Raw genomic sequence first — 26,578 nt, forward strand, 5'->3', positions numbered from 1 at the left:
AAGGAATTCAGTCATGTCTCCACAGTCTAGGGCTAAATGGAAACAAGTTTTAACTGATTCAGGCTTTTGCCAAGAAAGAAACTTAATTATACAGCTTGGTAATACTCAAACTCAATTAATTACCTTCAGTAAAAGAGCATTTTAAAAGATTCACTGAGAAGTGTGATGCTTATACACAGACACAGGACTGATCCCATAGCATGGTCCCTCCAGCCTGAAGTGTGACATGTCCCATGTGCTTTGCCCCTCCTCCAAGAACCACAGTGATCCCCTCTCCTGTTGGGAAGGCAGCAGTTTCCATTTGCTCACCGGAGCAAAGCCAGCAGCTGCTCCAGCTGTGGTGGGTGCAGGTGCCTCTGCAGCACGTACCAGCACCTACATCGGCTAGAAATCCTCCTCCAAGGTGGTCTGGGGATTCCAGCCCTATGGCAGCGTTTCTCAAAAATTCTTCCAGAAATTTGCAAACCAGATAGAATGTGCTGACACGATTTTATGTGGCTATCACACCTCCATTAGCAAGAAACCCTTCTAACCTTCTCAGATCACCAGCTGACACACACCATCTCTGTGAGGCTACTTAGCAAGCAGAGAGCAGGAGAAGGACTGAAAAAGCCACTTTCCTCTTTTAAATAGAAACATTTTCATCCGCCTATAACTTTTCACAGAAGCCACATTATATCATAAAGAAAATATAACATAGTTGATTAATCTCAACAAAAGCACAATCAGCTCAGCACAATGCTGAGCATCGGGTAAGTACACACTGTAAACAGTGACAGACTAGAGCAACCAGCCGAGGAGAAGTGATTGCCTGTAATTGTAGGTTGACACCAAAATTACTGGCTTCAAGATTGAATTTGGTGATAATGTAAATCACTCCCTGTTATTCTTTTCTTAGCAGCTTGTCTTGTGAACTGCCTGAAAGAAGATCACTAGATTCCTCTCTAAAGAAGTAAATTCAAAGTATTTTCCAACTCCATTAAGATTTCTATTGTTATCCTGTTAGGGAGATGCAGAGTTTGGAGCTTGGTTTTCAACATCCCTTTTAATCTCAGTTGTTAATACAAATCATAGAAAAGTTTACATTGGAAAAGACTTTTAAGATCAGCAAGTCCAACTGTTAACCGAGCACTGCTAAGCCCATCACTGCTAAGCCCACCATGTCCCCAGGTGCCACATCCACACATCTTTTAAGTCCCTCCAGGGATGGTGACTCCATCACTTCCCTGGGCAGCCTCTTCCAGTCCTTGACAACCCTTTCAGTGAAGAAATTTTTCCTAACATCCCATCTAAACCTCCCCTGACACAATTTGAGGCCATTTCCTCTTGTCCTGTTGGTTGTTTCCTGGTAGGAAAGACCGACCCCCACCTTCCCACAGCCTCCTTTCAGGTAGTTGTGGAGAGCGGTAAATTCTCCCCCGAGCCTCCTCTTCTCCAGATTAAACTCTCCAGTTCCCTCAGCTGCTCTTCTGAAAACTTATGCTCCAGACCCTTCACCACCTCTGTTGCCCTTCTCTGGACATTCAATCTGTCTTCATGTAGCTGCAGGCACATTCACTGCCGCTAAAGGCATAGCCTGGTCACCTTTCCAGTAGTCTCCACTGATAACTTCCTATTATTGCTGCTTCTTCTTTGCAGGACAAATATTTCTAAAAAAGTTTGTCAGTACAGTTACCTCCTGCAATGTATCATGACTGAGGACTGGGTGTAATTAAAAGGGCTTTTTCTTCCAGCTCTTTCACGACAGGCAGAAGAACAGCAAACACTCTGGAAGACAAGATATAAAACTCCCTCAGAGCCACTTCTATCATGGGAGCTCCTCATAACCAACCAACAAGCAAACCACAGTTAACACGCTTGTGATCACAAAGCCACCTCTCTGTAAGATCTGTCTTTCCTATGAGCAACACGAAGAGAGAGGTAAGAAAAGACAGCAGAGATATAGATACAAAAGCTGGTTTTATATTCACATTTGGGCCCAGAGCAGCAGAGCAATTTTGAAGCAAATCCCTTGATCTTCCCCCCTTACTTCAGGCTGGTGTGGTTTGCAGAGCCTGATTTGGTGAGAGTGAATTCGGCTCTATGCAGAGGAAACAGAACCAGTTGCTGTTCTGCAGGTGCAGAGTAAGTGCTCTCCACCCCTAATGAGTGCTTGGCCATTTCGATAGCCTCTAACGACATGCCTGGGGAGGATGTTTGGCCTAGGGCACCAAACTAAATATTTTAAACAGAATTATACCATATTCAGTAAAGAAAAAGCGAAATCATTCTCTAGATTTACAGAGCACTTTCATATGCACGGTTCAGCATTGCTGGCAATCCCTACAACCTGGGTCCTGTGGACCAAGGAATTTATTTGTTACTGCTCTCCAGTAATTAGTTACAACACACCTCAACACAACTGAGTGCCAGAATACAGCATCTTTGTAATGGAGGGTACTGCAGAGGCAAAGAGCCTTTGGAGATTGCCCAAAATAGTAATTACTTAATACCCAATTGATCAGAACATGAATGAAATAAACAGCATGGTTTCTGGCAGCATGATAGGCATTATGAAAAGCACCTTAGTTATTAAACAATCAAGTAACACTTAGCTAAGGAGCTCATAGCACCAGATAAGAGACTGAATAACTAAGGAGGAAAAGGCACAGGAAGCAGGCAAAAGCTATTATCTTGTCAGATCTCTATGAGATTTTCTGGAGATACGTTAGAAAATGTTCTGTATTACCCTGTCAAAAAAGTAAATACTCTGGCTGTACACTGTGCTATGTGACTGCACATCAGGAAACAAAACCAGTCAGGAAATGCACGCATGATGGAAAGTTGCTTTAATCATAAATCAGACAATGCCACAACACATAAATATAATACTATAATTTATAAATATACTGCTATCTACAAATAGAAAATATAACCTGATTACCAGCCTCCTTATTTCTGAAAGTTAACTTAAAATTAGCACTTAAATAATTTGCAGAGTTGGCCTGGTTCTTCTATCATAGCTAACACCAAAAAAACCAACCAACCAACCAACCAACAACCAACCAAACAAAAAAAAAACAAACAAAAACAAAACCCAAAAAACTACTGAGTGACAATCAGGATGGATAATCCATGGATTTAACCAACATTATTATCTCTGATTTTGGGGCATGACCATAGACGGTAACAAAAAGCTACTAATATGAAGTCCTGTCAGAAAAGCAGGTGGGAACACACCCAATAAATAGACAAAGGATTAGTCATTACAAACAGCTTGAAAGCTTTCTTTGACATCATCTATAAGGAAAAAAGTACAAAGAAATTGTACAGAAATATGACAATGTCCATAACAATATTGTAGTTACAACACACTTATTAGCTTAACTGTTATCCACTGTGAAAAAAATATTATAATATCATTAAACAAAAAAGATGCAGACAAAGCACCGCTAAAATCAATATCAAAGATATGCTTAACAGCAAAAGCACAGGAATGCTCTGAAGAAGCTTGCTCCTGTAGAGCTGTAACCTCACAAGTAAACCAAAACCAACTGGCATAATATCATTTGCTTGTGTCATCTATACAGCTGATTATTTTCACACCTCTCTGTCCCAAATACTCATCAGCTTCACTTTGCCTTGTACTGTTCTGTGTCAGATATACACCATCTGAACAACTCAAGTATCAACCAACTTAAAAAACACATTTGCAATTGCAGCACAAGTCAACACATGCCAAACTCAAACTGAAATCAATCCCAAAGGTTTTTTAAATACCATTTCTTCAGCTCTGTGTGATTCTTAAAAATCATGTATATAAGTTTATATATTCACATGGTGTTTTACCAATACGGAATAATGTAACCTGCTGTCACAAAGTGCCTGAATGCAGAAGGAGACAAGAAGAAACAACATGAGAGAAAACACAGAACGACAGTCAGAACATGTTGAATGAGGAGTGATTACTGGCACATTCAACTAAGAAGGAAAGATTTCTGGCATGACTACATTTTGAGAAAAAACATGGAAATGGTAGGAGAGAGATGAACACAGAACTATATAGAACAAGCAGACCACAGAAATTACAAAAGCCACGCACCTTTGAACCAGAGAAAAATAATAGTAAGGGGAGATACCTGGAAAGGTTTGCTCCATAGGGATGAAGTTTAGGGCAAGCTTCAGCTTGCCTTTAAGCAGTGAAATATACACTTGGAAACTGTTTCTTATCAGCAAGGAATAGGGTAGGTAAGCAGGAAAACACAGAGTGTAGCTGACACAGCTGAACTGTAAATACAAAGCTAGTGCAAACACAATCCAAGTTAAGCTGAAAATAAAAACAGAGGAATTATTATTTCAGTGAGAATTTTGTCTTCATATTGAATTAATCCAAAACTGCCATTTTAAGCGTAACTGAAATTGTCACAAAATTTTCCATCTGCCTCACAGGAGGGCTGCAAATTCTCAGAGACTTCCTGCATCAATGTAGAATAAGTTTGCTGTGAGAAGCATGGGGTTTTTTTCTAGAGCAGAAGCTGATTGGTAGAACAAGAGAGAGTAGGAATCATTTGAGATTATTCAAGTACATCAGCTGGGACCTTGAGTGATTTTGTTTGATGAATCATGGGGTTGAGTAGCATAGACTCTTCTAGCAGTGCTTTGGACAGGCTAAAAGGAGGGAATACACATGGCACAGGGACCAAAAGGAAAAATTACAGTGAATAAGCCAACACATAACCAACATAGTCAAAAGGGCCTGTGGTAAATATATTTTCAATTCCTGGCAGAGATTTAAATGCCTATTCTCTGTTAAATACATTCTGAATTATTAGTATCAGATTGAAGAATGAAAACATTCAGAATGATATATTCGATGTGTTTCCCATCCATTTTACACTAATAGCACAATTGATATAAGTCAATATAAAAATCAATGCTGAATATTTGGCACAGTACAGACCTACATGGCAGAATCCACTGAGAGCTATTACATTCAAAAAATTAAGAACCTGCAAGGAATAAATACAAATTATATGTAAGTAAATTACATAAGGGTTTATGATTTCAATGATGAAAAACGGTGCCATCTGTTAAAATTAAAGCAGCCCTTAACAGGACAGGAAATTGCTTTGAAGTTAAACCTTATCAGAGGAGAAAACTGTAAATGCACATTTTTAATCTCAAAGTAATTTCCTAGTGTCCTCAGAAATAGTCCCACATCCTTAAAACATGTTCCCAACTTGGAGTTCTTTGAACAGCCAGGAAAAAAAAGGAGGTGTAAGCATGGGAGGAGGAAGGAAAAGAAAAATATGCAAGAAAAAAGATACACATAATTATTGAATGGGAAGTTTCTCTCCTCTCTGTTAGTACTTAGGCAGGTTGGGGTATGTCAGAAAGGAACTGGTTATAGAAGTATTAATGTCTTTATTGTGCTGAGCTGGTCTACCCATGGACCAAAGTGCATCTGTTTTATAGATGAACAAAGAGGACTTCAAGGACAAGGACCAAAAGAAATTTGTGTTAAAATGCAATTATATGATGAAAAATGAGTCTATAAGTGGTGTCAGTGAGTTCAATGTTCATTGTTGTGAGTCCTGATGAGATTTACTTGGCTTACAAGGTTTTCTTGTTTCTACCTCTAAAATTCTGCCTGAGATCTGAACATCAAGTTGAGCTGTTTATGGTCTATGCTTCATCATCTATAATAAATAGCCTACATTTGGGACTTAATTAATTCAGCCAGGTCAGAAATCAGCCCATTCCTTCCCAGAGATGTGTTAGCTCTGCAATGATAACTGGTGTAAAGAATAGTACATACTTATTTTTCCACAAGAGTCAGCAGAAAGACTGAAAACACACATGACATAGATCTACTGCCATTTCTTCCAGTCACTTTTCTGACCCCATGTATTTTTTAAAATAACAAGTTTGGGTTTTTTCACTGGCCACAGCATTTGCAGTCCTTTCTCAAGGGGCGTTTTTTCAGAGAGAGCACTCCAGCTCCATGTAAAATTATTGGCACAGTTACACTGCATTTTGCAGCATCCTGCTTTTTCTGACACTTGTTAGTCCAGAAGTGCAAGTAATTCTTTTAAGTAAAGGTTGATTTCATTTTTCACATTCATAAGTTGTTCTCTTTCATTTTGCTTACACAATAAAATGTATATTATTCAAACATCTACAAGCTGCGGTGGGGAGGTGATTAACATTTTATTTCTTGTCTAGTGCTTCCCATTCCTGTCTGCCAGTTGTGTGATATTGAGCAGAAATACTTATGGGAAGGCCTTTCTCACCTCTATAGGTAGACTGCTGATTAGGGGATGAGCTGGAGATATATTACATATAGAACCTGAAGTTCGATCTGGGCTTATGGATAATAACCACACTTTGTTCTCACTGCTACTGGAAGAGAGTGATATGAGCAGAGCTACCTCATGCCAAGTTGCTGCAGACTGACATTCTTAATTTTCAGAGGTAGGAAAACTGCCACCTCATTAAGAAGAACACTGCGTTATTAGTTTATTGGCATGGCACCAGCGCTGGAAAATGCAGCATGCATATCCTTGTGACTAAAGGCAAAAACTTGGAGGAGCTTATAGAAAATTATTTCTTTGGACAGGAAGAGTAGAATAGTGGCTTTCAAGAGACTTGAAACAGCAGCTAAAAGTAAAGAACTTTCTGCTTGTGAATATATCCTCCAAGTCCATAATATCATCCTAATCGGTGTATTTTCATCCACTTCAATTATTTTAAAGACCCGTGAATCTCAGACAGCTGATTGACATTCCAGCATGAAACACTTCACAATCCAACAAAGGAGACGATATCACAAGGGGGTCAAAGTGCACTCCTATCATAATGCAGATTCCTCCCTGAATTCCCCACCTTCTACATTCTAGTGACACGTGGGAATAAGATTAATAGAAAGGAAAAGCAGCTTTCATTCTGATCAGTCTTTCTGGAAATCAGCATTTCCAGCATTTCAATACTTATTTGCCACAGCAGGGAGCTAATCCTTCAAAAAACCCCAACCCAATCAGCCAATCCGCCAACTGAACTGAAAGAATAATGACTTCTTTGAAGTTTTCTTTCATTGCACTGGGAAAGTTCAGATGCTCTTGCTGGGACAGTTCAGATGTCCCAACCCACGCTAATTATAAGACAAGTCCTTCCCATTCATTTTCATTGTTAAATGCCAAAATCCAAGGAAGGTAAGTTCGTAATGAGGCCACTGTTGATTTTTGCACAGGTATTAGTCTCTAGCCAAGAGCTAATTCTTCATCTGAAAAACTTTGTTTTCAGGCTTCTGAAACTGCTCTTTCATTCCTAGCATGGTTTAATTGACATGTAAACTATCATACATCTTGTTTTCCTTTCACATGAAAGATTACTTGCAAATGGAATGTATCTAAAATGAATGGCTCTGCTCCATCGTTGTGCACTGCCCTTTGCAGGAGAAACAACTAATGGGAGAGATGCATTGTTCCAGTTGGGATTTAGAGCATCGTGTGGTCTAATTATTCTTGATGTGTTATCCATCATACCTCAAACCTCTACACAGGACTAGCAAAAAACATTTGCTGCAGTTAAGGAAAATTGCTAAAACAGAGCTATCAAAAGTACATGTCGCCCAAAACACTTTATTAATTTCTTGGAGTATCCCACCTGCTCAAGTTAACTTTTATTTCTTTAGGGGTTTTTTGGGGGGGCAGTAGAAATTCTCTAAATGAATATCATCAGGTAGCGAGGTGAATTAAGTGTTGACTGAAATGGTAAATTTTATCTAATATTCATATTAATAAATTATTTTAATACCTTTCAGTTTGAAAAATCCTAATCTGCTTTAATTGGCCATTAATAATTATAACACGTTTGTAGAATTATGCTGTTAATGAGTAAAAAATATTACCTAAATATTATAAATTGAGTATAAGTAGATTCAGAAACACCAGCTGGGATCAGATAGGTAAAAAAACTACTTCCTGATTATAGAGCACTTTACCTTTAGGTCAGAGATTAAATACAGAAAAGGCAAATAATGAATGATAGTGTTAACATTAATAAGTGCTTGGGGATACGAGTAAATGATCTGGTTTATGCCTGACCATTTTCCACTATAGTGATAGCCATGTTTCAACCACAAATTGTAAGTGGATGGCTTCTCTGTTTGCAGCCTTGACATTGTAGAGACATTGTTTTTTGGTGGCCTGATATTAAACTCCACTGTCTCACTCTTGGTTATACACAGCAATGGGATGAAATTTGTGTTGTACCTGCACAAGAGACATAACACTCACAATGGCTCCTAACACCAGTGCAAATAATCTTTACAAAGTTGTTTTGTGAAATAGAAATTGCAAAGATATTTTACATCTGTTTGTGGTTACAGCTGCCTATAATGGTTTGTAATATACATTAGAGTTCTTCTCTGGCAATAGCACTGGGAACAGGAGAGGACTCTATTGCCCAGGCAGAGGTGTGTAGTGCTGTATTAGTTGCTGTGGGCCAGCCCAGCCAGCCCTCAGCTCCCACTCCAGAGGTGGGTGGCCCTCCATAGACTCTTCATCACTCCTACCAGCACGATGAGAATGTCTTGGACATCCTGGGGTACCTCAAGTGGTCCTGGATATCACTGTGTGGGCAACAGCATCACCTCCCCATCATTAGCTTTTCTCTTTCTCCCCTGATGATTCCATGATTAAATGAACTAGGTTTCTAGGGGGGGTTCAATTCCTGGATGGCAAAGATATTAAAATCAAAATGCTCCTCTGGACCCAAACCTTTCAGTGAAGAATACAGTGGATATATTGACCTTGATTTATCTTCCTGTGGTGGACCAATGCAGTAGGTCTCCAATGAACACTGCACCAGAGGCTTTGCACAGCTTTTATTGGGTGGCTAAGGAAGGGAAATACTGCAGTGCCAGAAGATACACACGGTGTCCATACAGCCAGCCCTGACTGCAAGTTTGCCACCAAGTCCCACCTGAAATACTAAGCATTTACACCACCCAGACTTAGAGGTATAAACTCCATAACTACAAATTTCTTCTGTTTATGTGGATTTCTGACACCAGTTCCAAACTAAGTCTGAGAAACACAGCAACAAGACATTCAGTGGGAAGTTTAGTTTACCAAGCCAAGTACGCTGGATGGGGGGGTTTTTTCAGTCAGCTTGTAAAACTAATGCTTTTTAAACTGAATCAAAATTTACGTTCCTGTTCAACACTATTGATTGGGCAGAGTACAAAGTGATTAGACCATCACCAACAGCAGATCTTTCAGCAATTTCCATTTGATGAAAACAATCATCTCCACTCATTTTCTTGCTTTTCATTTCTGCACTAGAGATTATGATATGCAACATATTTCCATATGTGTTGCGACAGTACGAGACCACATGCACAAAAATAATAGAAAAGAGCAGAAATATCACCACTTCAACTTTCCTTTAATCTGTTTGCTAAAATCTGTCATGTTCTGCCCAAGGTACTGTCATGTTGTACAGAGCATGCTGTGTTAAAGCTTCAATCACACTATCCAAATATGATAAGTCTGGAAGCAGTCATAATGTAACTGATGCCAGACAACCACAGCTCACACAAGTTTCCAGGAGCTTGACATCTTCAAATACAAAGGACAGCTTTTTACTGCAGTTTTGGAAGTGTGTCCATGTTTCAGATTGAAACTCTCAGTATCTGTGGTGATTTATTTTTCTCTGTAGCATTTGCAAAATACATGAAAACACCACTCTCTGTGCAGTTTATTTGCCATCTCAGAGAGGTCTGAGCCAGTCCATTGAAATTCCATAGTTGGCCTCACTTACTTGGGATCCTAAGCATAAAGGAAGAGGCACTATCAATAATCTACTGCACAAAAGCTGGTTGCAAATATCTTCTCGATGACAGATTAAAATCACATCTCTGTAGGGACAAACTCCATATCTGTACAGGTTTCTAGCACAAATTTATCATTCTAGAAATTCACTTTGAAGCAGAGGAATAGCTGGTGGGTCAACTCAGTTGGCTTGTAGAATCACTCCAAGAGGGAGAGCTTCACATGAGGGGATAGACAGATTTCTGTGTTTTTCTCTTTGTAAAAGTGTTTTCTTAGGCCCAACAACATTTTTAATAGCTATTACCACTTGTCTAGGATGAGAAATTCCAATGCAACCAGCACTCAAGTTAATGGGTTGTTTTGAGAGGCATGGTACACTGAATAAACCCCTGACATGTTAGTTCCATAGTGGAGTGTGAAAAGAGCTAAAGGCCTAGTTCCCTTCAGAAATCAACAAAGAATGTGTGTAGCGTTGCATGTGGGATGCAAAGCTTGTACATTTATATATATCACTATTTTTATTCCAATTTCTAGTTGTTTATTTAGAGTTAAATAGCAGCACATACATACACATACAACAACAGATTCTCTGCAGTTTCTGTAATAAGGCCAGTCAGAAATAATGGAGGAGTTGTATATCTCCAGTACAAGCCTGCTGGAAGTGCAAAATGTTTTTGTGCTTAAAAATAAATGTGAGGTCAAATAAAAGGAGTAGATTAAAACTCATTCCAGATCCCAACTCCTACTTACACTTTCTGATTGTAATCTAAAGCTTTGATTCTGCATACATGCATACATTTAACTTTGAGCCAGGAAAAGGGAAATTTTTTTTAAAAATTAAATTATACATGTGCACTTGGAGAATCAGATTCTCATATACTCTGTTTACTCAAAAGAATAAAAGAGCCAGAAACACATGCAAGACAAGAGAGAAACAAAGAACAGATTCTTCCTGGAAGAACTACAGCAGCTGCTTACATTAGAATCAGATTGGCTTTGTCTGTTCAATACTTAGACTCTCATGTACTACTTCTCTAACCTGGACTACAACTTCACTAATTATGTGCCAAAAGCTTCCATTGAATCACGTGCCTATGCTGAAACAGTCCTTAAATATTTATAAGCAATGAATCCTATATACATCAGAAAGAGTTTCTTACAGAATTAAACAGAGCCTTCCATAAAATAGTAAAAATTTCTTTATTTACTGAAAAAACAAGGATTGGGGATGTCTGGCAGAATCACGCCCTATTGTAATTTCATTGGAAGATTTAACACCTTTTTCATATCTGATTAAAAAAAAGCTTTATTCCATATTTGATCAATGGAAGATTTTTAATAAATGTTTGAGATTCTTAAATTATTAGTAATATGGTCATAGAAATCTTACACAAATCATTATCTCTTGGGAGAACCCTAAAGAAAAATTTTCAAGGAGGAAAGAATATTTATATTTCTCTTTCTAGAAAATTTCTGCTGCTCATACTTTATGGAGGAACTCTGTGTGAACGCGAGGCTTTCCTGCCAAAGTCAAAACCTTAAATGGGTATTTTTCCCGACTTCACTTTTAATTTATTGAAAAGGCACAGTTTGGACTGAAGCTGCCTTGCGTTGAACTGAGTGTGGGTTGAGAAGTTAATGCCATATTTAATGCATCCCTGTATGTAGATACGTTCTTTGGGACACTAGATAACATCCTCTCTGGGACTTTCAGCAGTTTCTCTGTCTCCCTGCAACTTAGTTTTCACACCTGAAAAATGTGAATGTAAGAACATCTGTGCTGTGCTGAGGAGTGCTGTCAGGTGTTACGGGTGAAAGGTGGGTATTAATGCGAGCTTCAATCCTCAAATCATGACAATAAAGATACACAATCATGTCTGGTAGTCTGAAAAAGCACCAGAGTACTGCTAAAATAAGTGTGATAACCGTGTGGCTTTTATGTGTATTTGTGCAGTGCCATTAGAGTCAGTGAAGCTGCACAGACAGAGAATGTAGCAGGATTTTATTCACAAATTACAGGGGTGGGTTTTTTTCTTAAAAGCAGTTCTGGTGGAAACAAACAAAATTAAGAAAAATGACAAATTATTTCCGTCATCATGGCAGTAGCATATATAGATTATGTCTTTATTCTTTGGGTATTTCTATGACTGCATGAACTATGAAAAATTTATATCCAAGGTAACAAAATACAGAAAAGTACAAAATAATTTCTACCACCCAATCAGAGCAAATGTAACCTGGGGAGGGGGGGGAATAAAATCTGTAGACCACAAATCTCCATCAATTCACCTTTGGATCACAATAACTACTTAATTTCTTAATTTCTCCAAAGTATACAACAAATGCCTCCATTTATCTACAATGTAGCCTGGCAAGATCAGCCTGGCAAACCTTCAGGAGCTGGAGCCATTTGTGGTGGGACATGAGTGCTTTTTTACAGACTGTGGCAGAATCCCTGGGCAGTTCTTTAGGTTTATTTCATGTACACAATATACAAGAGTATCTCTAAGGCAACAGAGAGCTCTTGAGCAGAGACCAAAAGGCTTTATAAAAAGATATTCTGAGAACAGCCAGCTCAAGAAAACACTTTATTCTGAGTCTTATAGGAAAGAAACTACCGTTACCATCATTAACATCCTGCTGCAGGCTCAAGTGGAAGCTTATTTTTATAATTTATACTTACTTTTAAAGTATTTCACTTCTGAAAATGCACACAATGAATTCATTTCAACACAAGACAGGGCCCAGGGCACAACTGAATATATCAGTCTTGACCAGTGGGGACCGTGTTTATCACTTCCACACATTTCCAATACCTTCTTTTGTGACTGCTGCACCTCGAGAGGGTACAAACCAAGCCTCAGTTTTCAAACTAAAGGCCCTGTTTAAAGGACTGGTTGGCTGAATAAAGACAAATTTTGGATAAGAACCAGTGCAAGCACGCCTACAGATAAACACATTCCTGTGCTGGGTCGGTTTCCCTTTCAAGAGTTATTTATGTGTAATCTGCTAAAAACTTCTCATACTGAAATGCTGAGCAAAATCTTGCCTGTGCAGTTGGGTCTGGCTCTGCAAGGCCAATTATTTTATCCAGGGCTTTTCTCTGTAATCCCATAGGCCAATACTGTGCTACTACAGTGATGGGCTAATTGTAAAATCTTAATTATGGACTGATAACTTTGAAATCCCTAAATTCTTTTAGAAAAGAAACATATAACTCGCCAGGAAATGAAATAACTCTTTCCAGATCAATATACTAAACCTAAAAATGTCTATTAACAGCAATAGTAGACTGTGCCAGTGTACTTTGAAGTGGAAATTCAGAGAATTTTATGAAATTCTGCAAATCTTGAGTTACACTTGGAATGCATTTCCACTAGGTTATCAGAACTGAGCAGCTACTCCATGAACAGTAATAGGTACAGATAAAGAAAAGCAATAAAATGATTACCACTGTGCGGAAATTATGAAAATGTTTTATTAAAAGTGTTCATCTGGAAAAAAACCCAACCTTCTGCATATATTTCATCAGTGTTAGAGGTTTTCCTGCAGGCCTGCATCCGAGGACTTCACACGGACCATGAACTTGCTTGTGTTTTTGTTGTTGTTTTCTTAATAAATAATATTTTCTTTCTTATTCCTGTATCAGCCAGCATCCTGACTTGTATGCAAAAGGAAGAAAACCTGCAACAGAGGTTTTAACCTTCGTCCTGTGTTTGTTTGAGCTCAAACACCCTGCCAATGACAGGTATTGATTTATTGCAGGTTCAGCTGAGGCACTAAGGAGGCTCCAGATCTACCATTAGCTCCAGAACATGTTGAGTGATATGATATGATGCAGGGCTGCCTGAGGCTTTCAAGGAAACTGCCCTGCATCAGGCTTTCAGGAGGCTTAGAACTCCTGTATCACTTGCTGCCTCTCTCCTGATCTTTAGGATAAACTATATGAATACATCAAATTTTAGTCACTCTTAATCCTGAAAACCAGAAGAAAACTACAGCCTCAAATTTCTAGTTGAAACTCGTTTCTATTGGTAAAACCATGGTTGGTGCTCATAGCAAATTCCTAGAAGAGAAAGTCCAGCTGAAGTGTAGTACTGGTAGCAGCTAAAGCTGTCACCTATCCAAGTGTTAGAGCATAAACCAACCTAATATAAGTTTGTCATCCAATGTACTGGTGGAGCTGCAGGGCAAACTGCCTTCAAAGAGCATACTGCATTGTCTGGGAAACCCCAAATCTAATTTAACAATAAAAACCAAATAGAGTTCAACAGAAATTACTCTAAAATCAATGGAATTGAATCTTATCAGTTAAGGGTTTTTTGAGCATCCCAGAGAACTCTGGTTAGGGTAGCTCATTGTCTGTTGCTTTATATCTGATTTTGCTGAAGGGCACAGGACTCTACTCTTTAACAAGACACTAGTCTCAACATGGTCTTTGTTCACTAGAGAGCACAGGCTGCAGACATGGTCAGCTTTCATTGAAAGGATTGGAAGGGAAAAATGTTTACGTTCCCCTGCTCCATACCCACACGCCAGAATCCATGACAAACTGGGCTAAGGAAACAAAACACATTCACTAACATCAGCAGAGATTCAATTACAGAATTAATCCTCTCGAGCAGGTGGTTTCTGGTGAATCCACTGCCAGAAACAGGCCCATATCAGGTAAATCCAACTTCTGCTGCCAAGGAGTTAATCAAATAGCTATTATAACTTATTACTTGTCTAATTTGGGGCCTGCAAAGCATTGTAAACATTTCCGAGTTATTCATAAGTATCAAACCAATTATCTGTGTCCAGATACCAGGGCAGATAAATTACAAAATAATCAATTTATCTAACACATGAATTAATATGTGTGTGTCTGTGTCTGCACACACTATTCAGCAATTTATCACCAAGTCTGTTTCTTACATCATTTGGCATCTTTTCCACCAGCAAAAAACATCAAGGAACCCTTCAATGCATATGTAGTCTCTGTGACATAAAATGCAGCAACTCATACTAACTGCTTTAAATCAGGAAATCAAAAAACGAGGTTCTAAAATTAATGTTCTCTGGCCCTAGTTACACATCATTGTATGGACAAAAAGGCTGTCAAAGGGGATCAGGAAACTCTGGCCTTTTAAATGCTTTCACTGAGGGTGGCTAAGTTTCAGAGAAAGTGAACCTCCCTTCCTAGTACAATGCACTAAACCAATTATGCCAAACCCAGCAGGTGATTAGCTTATGCCCTGAAGCATGAGATTTGATTATTCTTATCTTGGTTTGCATACTGGAGCTACAAATATTATTAACGGTCATAAAATCATCCAGCCTTAAAAAAAAAAAAAAGAAATAAAATCTAGCCTGAAATTTTGATTTGATGGCAAATTCCAGATATTTCTTTTGTTTAATCTAAATGCTTCAGCTATCACGTGGTCACCTGTATTCATTCATATCACAGGACAAAGCCTGTCCATTTTACCCTTTGACAACAGTATGTGTGAGCTTTGCAATGGTGTTGTTGATCAGAAGGTTCCTTCCAGATTTAGATGAATAACGGAGCATATAATTTTCCTTGATATCTTTTTAAAGGGAAGCAATAAACAAGTTTCTTCACAGGAACACCACAGACAGAGATGCAGAGTTTTTCATCATTAGGTCATTATTTAATGGAAATGTAGCACTGCCAGAACTACTGAAAAGTGATCCAAAGACCACTGACATCAAGGGGAAATTTTCCACAGATTTCAATGGACTTTGGGCTAACCTTCAGATAAGCTTAATCACTCTGCCTTGTTTTGGTTGTAGCTATAACAAATGATTCCCAGCCCTGTTTAAATTAGGGTGAACCACCCTAATTTAAGGAACAAGTCATAACCTCTTTAGAGATCTTCCCCCAGACAACCCACAAACCAGGCTCTGTTAAGTATCGAGCATTTCCACCAAGGTGTGTCAATTGACAATTACACAGATTGAATTTCAAGTACCATTCTGCTGCCCAGTTACTCCACCCTCGTTTTTTCAAAATCCTCCAGATTTTAATATATCACCCTGCACAGGGAAGTGCGTTAGTGCAGAGTCATTTTGCCTTAGTAATAAATAATTTCCTCTGAGACGCAAACAACAGCTACTGCTTTCTGAATGCTTGGCTGAGAGAAGGTTCTTGGATAAATAGCCTCGCTTAGAAAACATATTTGCAAAAGCCTTTGAGAAAGTGCAATGTGTATGACAGTTTCAAATGGTGCTCTAAGAACACTGTACTTGACCTGACACAAAACTGAAGACTTTTTATTGGAATTTCCAATCCAAATGTCCTTCAGGCAAACAGCTAAATCATAACGAATTGTTTGTGTTTGGTCTTTGAAACAAATAGAAAGTAAAGACTGAATCAAAGACCAAAAACATGAAATCGATCACATTAAAAACACACTAAGGAGTGTCTTTCAATTGTTTTGGGTTGTTTGGTCCATTTCTGACAACCTTTTAGGATCTGAACTTGCAAACAGAGTGAAAGGGTATGTTTGAAAGACCTAAGTACCAAGTAAGGGCAACATTTGCAGCTTTCATGTTATGATTTCTTTTTTATTTATTTTTTTTTTTAGACTGTCAAAGACTTTGTCTTTCTTTTGTTTCTAAGTGGGAAAATTTTAGCTCTTGAAATTCAGTAAGATTGAAAGGGTAATGAAATCTGTAGTTCCTCCATTACTGATCACAAGGCTGATTCGTTATCCAGGATCAAGGCAAGTTGTATTGACACACTGTTATGAGACCATTATGCTGCCCTATTCCTCATTTGCAAGTCAAACTAACTGAATTATCAGTTACACATATTTTCTAATTATTTAAAATAGGGAAGAAATTTCAAGTTGTAAAAAAAAAAAAGGGGAAATGCACTGTTGAAACAAACTTTTGTTCTGTATCTTCTCAAAGAAGGAACTTGAAAACTAATCTAGTTTGCAATTTATATCTGGCAGTATAACTTCTAAAACATTGAACTGTAGAAGAATTTTATTAGTAAATTTGGTCCAAATGTGAAATTATGAAGCATGTCCATTCACTCAGGCCCTAGCAGCAAATAAATTGGGCTTTTCTTATTTCTCTTACCAAGTAAAAGAAAGCCAGACCACTCTATAAGTACTGAAATTTCTCAGCTGCTTCAATTCCAAAAAAGTCTCAGCTAAACTCAATTCCTAACTTTGATTTCGAAATAACTATTTAGAAATATATGTTTATATATACATTCTAAAAATGCATGTGTGTATGTGCAAACATACATACTCTGGGAGTAGATACCTGCCTTGGAAATCTCTTAAGCAGACAGATTGAATACACTTAAATTGCTACAGCTTAATAACTTTGAACCTCCACATGAATTGATTTTAGGACTATTATACTGCCTTATCAGCAAATCCCCTGTCAAAGGAAAGGATTTATGTGTGTATGTGTCTGTGTGTGCATGCCTGTAAATAAGAATTTTACTACAGTGGTAGTAGAACTCACAAATCTAGTTTTAAAAGTATTATCTTCAGTATACAGGGGTCACATTTTATTGTGGTAAGGATAAGAGAAGGAAAACCTTACGAACAAGGTGATGGAAAAGGACTTCAGATGCTCAGGTTCAATTTCTCACTCTGTCAGAGGCTGCTTCCATGACCCCAGATAACTTACAGTTAAGCAAATGCTTAAGTCATCTTTTGTTTGAAGGGCAATATTTCCTTTCTCTCCTCCTTTGTACTAGCACAGAGATTAACAACACTTTGCACCAGCTTCTGGGAGGTGGTTTGGAAGGGAGGAGGTTTTCTCTGGGGTTTTTTACTATGGCTGAATACAGCATTTCGCACAGCTCAGCCCTGAACTTTGCTACCTATGAACTTCAGTGGCACGCAAATACTTAAATAATTATACTTCACAAATGAAGTCCAGAATCATTGTATTGCACACATCTCAGTTCTCAGTATTCTAAGAGAATACACATTAATGCCATATAAAGTAGGGGATTACTAAGAAAAAAAAAAAGGGGGATGTTAGTCGAGCAAAGATAATTAGCATGATCTGTATTCCTACCAGGTATCACACTACACCAACTAAGAATACTAATGTAAGGGTCACATATGCAAATATTGTATTTATATAAATAGAGATCCAAAGTTACAGTTGTCATTGAAAACCAGAATTTATTTTTATGACACCACAGACAACAACTAGAAAAAAAATGGCCAGATTAGAATTTGAATGTAATAAATTCAGAGCATCCAACGCAAGAAAAATGACAGATTTGGCAGAAAGATCCACACAACAAACATAGCTTCAACTTTCAAATACTGTTTTTCATGCATGGACAGTGTTTATCAGGTTATCTTTTTTCTTTGCCATCTTGTCCCCTTTTGTTGGTTCCTTCCTTCCTTTGAGCTGTGACATGGCCAAGAGCTGGGCAAGCGGCTCCCTCTGGTGCTGACACCAACGAGGCTCTCCGGGTTTTACAGACCTTGCTCTCTGTATTTCGGTTTAGGATCTGATTATTGAAACTCAACATTATGCAAAACTGGCTTTGGTAGTCTGCAAAATTGTTTATTTTCATAACTAGGTTTAGTTAAGCAGTGAAATTATCTTCAGAGAGACAGCTCTGAAAGCACCACGCTACTCACTATGGTATCATCACGTGGTATCTTACAGCCAAAGATAAGACAGGACTTATTGGTAGCATTTACACATAACCCCCTGCTTCGATTAAGAATCAGCTTGAATTTTTGAAATATATTTTCTGAATTAAAGTAAGACTGCAGCTCAAGTATATTATCAGCCAAATGTCAAGTAACTTGCTGCACTAACACCAAACTCAACTTTTTGTGCTTAGAATTACATGTCTTGGCATTTACATATTTTTTAGTTCTACTAGAATTTTCACTCTCTGTGAAATTAAGTCACTGTAGTACCACAGAAATTCTCTGAATTTCAGGTTACCTGACTCTATATAAAATATGGGGAAGAGGTGCAATAGTTGGCATCACAGATGTTTTCATCACAGCTCTATGACAGTGAAAGGTGTGTCACAGTTTTCATTACATATTCCTAGTTATTCAAAGCTATTTTTAAAAAGGGCAAAAAATGAGGCCTATAATTTTCTATCTAGGAAGTTGTAATTCTCAGAGAAATATGTTTATATCCAAGGAGAAAATGAAATTTTAAACACTTTTTAACAAAGTATTAGAAATCTAACTGGATTCTAACTCCTCCTCATAAGTGTTGATTTCTTTCACAAGTATGTTTATAATATATGTTTATAATAATTATTTTACTTTTCTTAAAGAAACAATCATTTTATGAACGGTCAGACCCATATACATAGGGATACCATGTTATGCTTTGTTATTTTGGAAGAAACATGCTTGAAAAGAATTAAATATTGCTGTTTCACAAAAGCTGAACAACATCCATTGGGGTCCAACAAGATTTCCCCATGTCAAACACTCCTCATTTTCAAAGGGCATTACAAAGGGAAGGCTCACAAGAAGAGGATTGTTCATTGCACTGCTGGTCACTGAACCAAGAATAGATGTCAGATGAAGAAAGAACTATGGATCCCCCATTAATAGGAGGTTTAATATTTTCTTGCTTCATCTGCCAGAGCCTTTATACAAATTCTCCTCACTTTTGAACTATGCAGGGTTATACATAATGATTTGAAGAGGCAGCACTGTATTTTTTCCATCTGCAGTGAGCTGTCCAAGCATTCATTAATCCTCACAGCATCTCAGGGTAGTAGTTCAATTTATGGATGGGAAAACAAAATAGATTGAGTACCAGAATACATTTTAATGTAAGTGCCAAGAAAAGGAATGAGACTGAAAGTGCTCCCGGTGTTTCTTTCTTGTGGACAAGCAGCAGCAAAGGCCTTAGACTTTGGGTATGCTGCAAAAATTTGGCACAGTCTAATTGCTGCATCAGAGCCGCAGCAACTGGGTGAGGAGTGAGGATGGGAAAGCAAAATCCAAACTACCATACTGGCTCTCCTCCCTCTTTGTACCCCAGCTAGTGGCAGTGAGCCTCTGCACCCTCCTGATGAACTAGATAAGGTGAAGCAGAAAAAATGAAAAATAGGAGAAAAAAAAGTACAAAGAAAAATTGGGGACAAGAATGAAGACAATGGAAAATGACACTAAACAGTCGGAAAGGAAAGCTGTGGCACCCTTTTCGTGCCTTCTCCATCACCAAGGTTCCAAATGCTACAAGATCTTGCTCCTAATTACTCCAGCAAACTTACTCAAATAGAAAAATTTAAGAGTCAACTTTGACCTCAGCAACAATCTGCAAAAATATCAAGACTTGCAAGAGTGCAAAATGATGGATGTGAACAAAGAACAATGAAATCAGTACAGTTTGCATTTTCTAAAATGTTCTTAAATGTTAGTTCTGTTCTTAAATGTTAGTTGCAGCACATGTTCCAAAACAACAGAAAATCTCTTTTTCTTTAATGTAACTTTAATGTTCTTTAAAGTAACATCTATAGTTCAATTTTGTTCAATCTGTGCTTAGACCTTCACTTGCCAAATAGTCCATGTCTCTACATAGGCTAAAACATGCCAAACAGGCTAAAAGTCAATCTACATTTTTATATTTGGAATTTTTTGAGAAAGAGCAAATGAAATAGCAGGGAAAAGTAGTGTTAACTATGCATCTCTTGCTAATTCATTAAAGACACAAAACTTGACTAAGTCACTGTGTGATTAAATGAAATGCTATTTCTTCACACATACTAGCTGTGTGTACTTTTGTTGTACATATGAACTCCAATAACATTGCTGCAATCTCTGTGTTTTCACACTGAAGTTTGAACCAGACCATCACACCATTTCTGTTATGCATTTGCAGTGGCATCCAGAGCAGTGCATGTTTATATATCTATACATACATGCAGACGCTTTAACTGAGACAACCAAAGATGAGAAAAGTTCTGCAATGTTTGATGATCTTTTTTTTAGAAGTGCCTCCAAATGTTTATTTCCCTGGGCACACTAAACTTGTCTTTGTGACCACTCTACTTTCACACAGTATTCCAGCTCTTCCACAATTTATGGTGCTTTCACAAGTTGTGAACATCCAAACTCAGTGCAACTGTGCTAAATCACGCAATAGGAACTCATAGTAGAGTGAATTCCTTGAAATACAAAAAGTATTTATAATTTCATCACCTTCTTATGCAGTGTCTTGCACACACAGGTTGCAATTTTGGCTGAACCTCCTGATTGCCTGGAGAATATACACAAATAATAAAACCTCAGAACTCAGCTGATCTATAACTTAGTAACATCTAACTTTCATTTTACTTCAATATAAATTTCTACCTTTGTCTTTCAGTAAAACTTCATCTGCTTTTAATTTTAATTGTCCAATAAATATGCTTAATTAGAGCCAGTCCCAATTTTTTTGACTTCAGGAGTTTAGGAGGTTTTTATAATAAAGTCAAATATATCTCAGCTAGAGGTGATGCTTTATCAAAATAACAGATAAGCCAGTTCTGAATAACTGTTGAGCAAAAGAAAAGGCATGAGTCAAAAATAAATATCTGTAAGTATATCCCTATTTCTTTAAAATGAACTTCCACCACAGTAAGTGCTGACAACTAAACATTAACAAATTTTATACTTCAAATTTCTGTTTCAAAATTCGGAAACGCCCTGTGCTGTTTTCTGGCAACTGGGATAGAAAATCTCCCATCCACTTCAGAGGAACAATACACAATCCCCCTTTTTTCCTTCCTCTGAATAATAAAGTTCCCCTTGGTAGGAAATGGATCAAATCCTAAGTAAATAAATAAGCCTATCCAGTATTTATTTATCCCAGTACTTGGAAATTTTATGCTAATTACAGTTCTGTCACTAAGGCTCTGGAAAACATCTTATAGTTGAGTTTACATTGTTTTACTGGAATTCACAAACAGAAGTGTTTTCTCTCCCAGCATTTCTCCCCTCTATATGGGATCTGAAGTTATCTTCTCACAGTATATAAAGTTAGTAAGCTGATTAACAATATAGCTGCAATTTATCATCACAAAATTCAATATATCATTTTTTTTGATATGTGTCTTCTTTCTAGCTTCATTCTCCCTACTTTCAGTCCCCTCATCTTTCTCATCCTCCTCTTCCTACTGTGCTGGTGACCTGTCCAATTTCTTCCTCCACAGAAAAAAGGTATCTGAAGACTTCCCCCCAAAACACAGTTCCCCTCCTGAAGCACAGTGCTTTTCTCTCTCTTGGGGAAAAAAAAATAAAGGGCATTGTGGGATTTGTCTTCATATTGATAAAACTACAAAATTTCATTTTGGAAGTAAACCTTGAGGTAGAGGCATACTTAAAAACCTAAAAATACTTCGGATAATTTCTTTTTCCCTGACTTTGCAGAAAAGTTCTGCAGCCCACAAGACTCATGCACAAGTATTGCTGTTTCCTAGAAAGTTGCAGAAATCAACCTCACATCTGGTATCACAACAATCTGGTTGCTTCCATAACCAAAATTGGTCTCTTGTGAAACCTTATTCTTATTTATGCAAAACCATTGTCTTAACTGTTTGGAGATACAGCAGATTTCTGGCAATTACTCCTCTCCTCCACATGGACTTCCACAGACAGATGTTCCAACTTAAAACTTGGACCACCAATATGTGGAGCTGAGAAGAAATTTCTCTTAGCTCTTACTCTGTGCACTGAGAAGCTGATTCAGTCCAAACTATCCGAGGAAGATGCAAATTTGCTGAAAGTAAGTGACAGAGCAGGTACGAGGAGCTATGCAAGACTCTGAATGCTTCAGTCAACCTCTCAAGAGGAAAAAAAAAAGAAAAACTGCAACACATTATTGGGCATGAGAAAGAGAGGAAATGCTTTCATCAGTGTTTCAGCTTCAGCTGGGAAAGACTTTGTTTCAATGTGCTAGACATAAATCTTTGGGAAAGAAGCTTCCATTAATTCTGGCATTTCTAAATGAAAACAAACACCATATGAAATGGTCACACCTTCAGTGTACTTTACTGAGCTCATCCTGCTGACTCTGCTGGGATTGTAAGAGCATAAAGGTAACAGAATCTGGCCACATATCACACTTGGGTGCTCTGCACCTCCTGCTCTTTCAGATGGAGTTGCACCTCACAGTATGGATCACACAGCCAGCAGGACACATGGTTTGAAGGGCTCTGACAGTGGGCAGATCCCTGAGAGTGTCCCACTGCTCTATATAGTGGAGAGGCCATCACCTGGGAATCTTTGGCTAAGGGCAAACTGATGCCCCAGCATCTCCATAGGCATAAAATGAGCATTTGACATCCTATACCATTCATGGAACTTGTAAAAACCACTATCAAAAGTAGGTAAATGTTGGTATCCACACTTCTGTTTCTTTCAGTGAAGCATATTTCTGCCAGATATCAATAGTTTTGTCTCTTTAAATATTCATTTTTCTTCCTCAGAAACATTTGCAACTTTTGCAGAAGTTTCATACCCATCTAGTGGCTACAGCCTGGAACTGAACAACAAAGGCCACGGGTCCTGTACTTAGTCTGACTACTGAACCACTGCACAATCTCAGATTAGTCACCTACTTCAGGTGCTTTCCATCAGAAATAATTGGGATTTTGGTAGCTGCTCACTACTGAAAAGAACTATGAGATTTCAAGTAAATTTGAAGCATGATCAAACAGTACTATTAGTAACTGCATGAACACATGTAGAAAACTCTATCTCTGGTTTTCCATTGCAAAATTACTGACTCCCATCCTGTGGATTAAAGTATAAGGGTCCTGTATTACTGTTTACCATCTGAAGAAATCCCTCTTCTAGCTAATTTAACAGCAAGATCTAAATAGGAAGTGCATTGTACCTGCACCAGAAATTATGGTTGGAGATTTTATTTGCCATTCACCTTGATCAGCAACAGGCTGCACCCAGTCACGAATCACTATGTTGACCTATGAACTTGAGCATTTGCTTGCAACTCACAGTTGCTTAAGGAATTATCATTATTACAGTGTGTGGGGACAAGCATGTTCAAATAGAAAAACAAACAAGAAAATAAACAAGGCATTTATTCAAGCAATGACCTGTCAATTCCAGAACTAGATTATGCTCAAATGCACAGAAGATATAAGCTATAATGAACAATAACAAGGGATACAGACAACCCTCCTAGTGAGTCACCAATTCAGTTCTCTAAATGTTCCTGATGCTCAGAGGAAAGACATTTTAAAAGCTCAAATGCAAGTCTGTTCTCATTGAGTAGCTGTTCCTTGGCAAAGAGGGAATGACAGGGGCTGCGCTGATGACACAACAGGAAACACTCTTCGACCCTTTCCAGCTTATGGACATAAACAGTAAACTTTCTGACACTCACAAATTAACCTTAAATGAAAAATATTGGCATCAGAGTTACCATCTAAATTGCCTGATTGCACAGTCAGAAATTCTTATTGAATACATCTTGATGTAAAGATTCATGAAGTCTATGGAAATTTTTGCCTGAATAAGGAGAGTGCGATTGAACTCAGCATCTCTGAAATACTTCATGCTAATAAAACACTCCATTCAGAGGGGCTCAGAGAAAGCACTAAAATCTACATACATTTCATGAAGTAACTTCTTAGATTTGGTTCTATTAACTTTGCTCAAATGCCTACTCAGCAGCCACAAGAATTTCAATCTTACCAGACTGAAAAAAAAAAAGAAAAATCAAAAGCCATGGTAACCATTTCTGAGAGACTCAGCATATCTATATAAGGGTATTATGTTCAGCAACTATTGACCCCATCGTATGGTGAACTGAACCTGCACCTGTTCAATCTCTGATTGATGTTTTTTCACAGTGAATGATTTATGGGCAGCACTAAATGGGGCTCTAACTGAACACATAGTGAGCCACGTAGATTGTATACATAATATATCATGTATATACGTGTTACATCACCAGTTGCAGACCATGTTAAAGACTGTCAAAGGTAGTGGAAAGAAAACTCAATTAAATGTAAGCCCTGTGGCTTAGCAATTCTGTTAAAACAGCCAAACTTGAGTCCTTTCCTCATAGCACGTTTCCCTCCATAAGGAGAACAGCATCATTTTATTCCAGCCTTTTCAGTACATCTTGACTGTAAATAACAGATGAAAAAAAAATGTGATCATGAAAGCAGAAGGTGGAAATAAAGCAACAGAAAAGGATAACATGAAAGAGGAGCTTTCCTCACAGCACTGCAGGAACACTGCTATATTCTGCTGAAGGATTGAATTCCACAGCTCCTGCTTATTTCTAAGAGGATTTAAAAAGCTGATGATAGACTCATCAAGATAAAAAAAAAAAAAAGGAAAAAAAAGGAACCAACCTCATTTGCTTGTCTTTTAATCAAAACATGTAATCAGAAGGCCTAAGTGATGATTACCTCCTGCTTTCAACAAAAGTGACTGAAGCAGCCTGTTAAATGGGTTTTCCCTCTTTCCAGTGCCTGGGAATGTGTCGCTTCACCACACAGGTATGTTCATGCACTACACTCAGTTCCCAGTCATCTGATCTGTTCCTGCATTTACAGAGGAGAGGACAGCAGTTGTCTACAGCTAAGGCACTCTGTAGGACTTCACTAAACACGGGACCCATATCAAGAAAGCCACTTCTTAGTAATGGCACCTTTATTAGCACAAACATGTTCACAACTGTTAGTGCAATTAATTATCAGGACGAGGAGATACCCAGAAAAGGCTAAAAACTGCCTTTGCTGGAACACAATTCATTTAGATGATTTATGGAGTTCTTTATTGTTAGCGTCACAAGAGCTTTTTCAAAACAAGAGAAATCATTAAATCCCATAAAACACGGGCTATCGCCGCCGTTAGCTGGTAATTGATATCCTTGCTCGTGCCATTTATATCCCTAAATGGAGCTGATAAAACAAAAATTAGTAAAGCGTGCTGATGGAGAGCAGCCTGCAGCATCCCAGAAGGAAGCAGGGGATCCTTCCCTCCCTTCCCAGTCACCCATTAGGAATCGCTCCCCCTGTGCACCCCACGAGCCAGAAATCAGGCTCAGCCCCGGGGAACTGCTGGTGAGAGGGAGGGAAGAGGGAGGGGAGTTCATTTGCTTTTAGAGGAAGAACCTGATTATTATATCCCCCCACCTCCCCTCTCGGTTTTCCCTGGGGGAATTTTAACTACTTCTCTCTCCTTTTTAAAGGCAAATTAAAAAAAAAAAAAAAATCTTTTGTGTTGCAGTTTTCTATTGGTTTGGTGTTGTGTTTTTTTTTTCAGGAATCCTGCTGGGTGATGAAAGTGCAAGATAAGAAATAATTTTAAACAGAGGATTGGTGGTTTTAAGCAGTTACCAAATAACAGCCAAAACATGTGAACAGTCAAGAAACTCCCAAATTCAGAGCAGGCAGGGAGAAGGAATGTGTGTTTTAGTGATGGAAAGCAACCAGGCATATTAGAAAAGACTCAGAAGGACAGGAGAACAGCACCAAAAATGCAAATAAATCGGCTCAGACTCTATGGAGAAAAAAAAAAAAGAGAGAAGAGAAGCTGCTGCTGATAACCCTGAGCAAATACTGCTGCCTCAAAGACAGAAATAGCTCCCTTACCTTATTCCTAATCCTTGCTTGCACCTGCTCTGCAATCATAAATACTTCGAGGTGCTTAACATGGAGCTAAATTGATGGCTGAATTTAAGAATTTCTTCGTACACCTCATTTACAGATTCGAAAGGAGATTTTTAGGATCGTCCTCCTCAGTATCCATTAGCTTCCCAAAGAATCC

At 38.2% G+C, this 26,578-nt stretch overlaps 1 protein-coding gene across 1 annotated transcript in view; it reads right to left on the reverse strand.

Annotated features, from left to right (window-relative positions):
• Positions 1 to 26,572, reverse strand: part of NLGN1 (neuroligin 1) — a 386,277-nt gene extending 359,705 nt beyond the window's left edge. Inside the window, exon 1 of the mRNA XM_027685596.1 lies at positions 26,404 to 26,572. The gene's annotated coding sequence lies outside the window, so the exon portion shown is untranslated. The remainder of the gene's footprint in view (positions 1 to 26,403) is intronic.
• Between the last annotated feature and the right edge of the window lie 6 nt (positions 26,573 to 26,578).

Source organism: Neopelma chrysocephalum, unplaced genomic scaffold (genome assembly GCF_003984885.1).
Source record: "Neopelma chrysocephalum unplaced genomic scaffold, ASM398488v2 Primary Assembly neopelma1_69, whole genome shotgun sequence".
Classification (NCBI taxonomy): domain Eukaryota; kingdom Metazoa; phylum Chordata; class Aves; order Passeriformes; family Pipridae; genus Neopelma; species Neopelma chrysocephalum.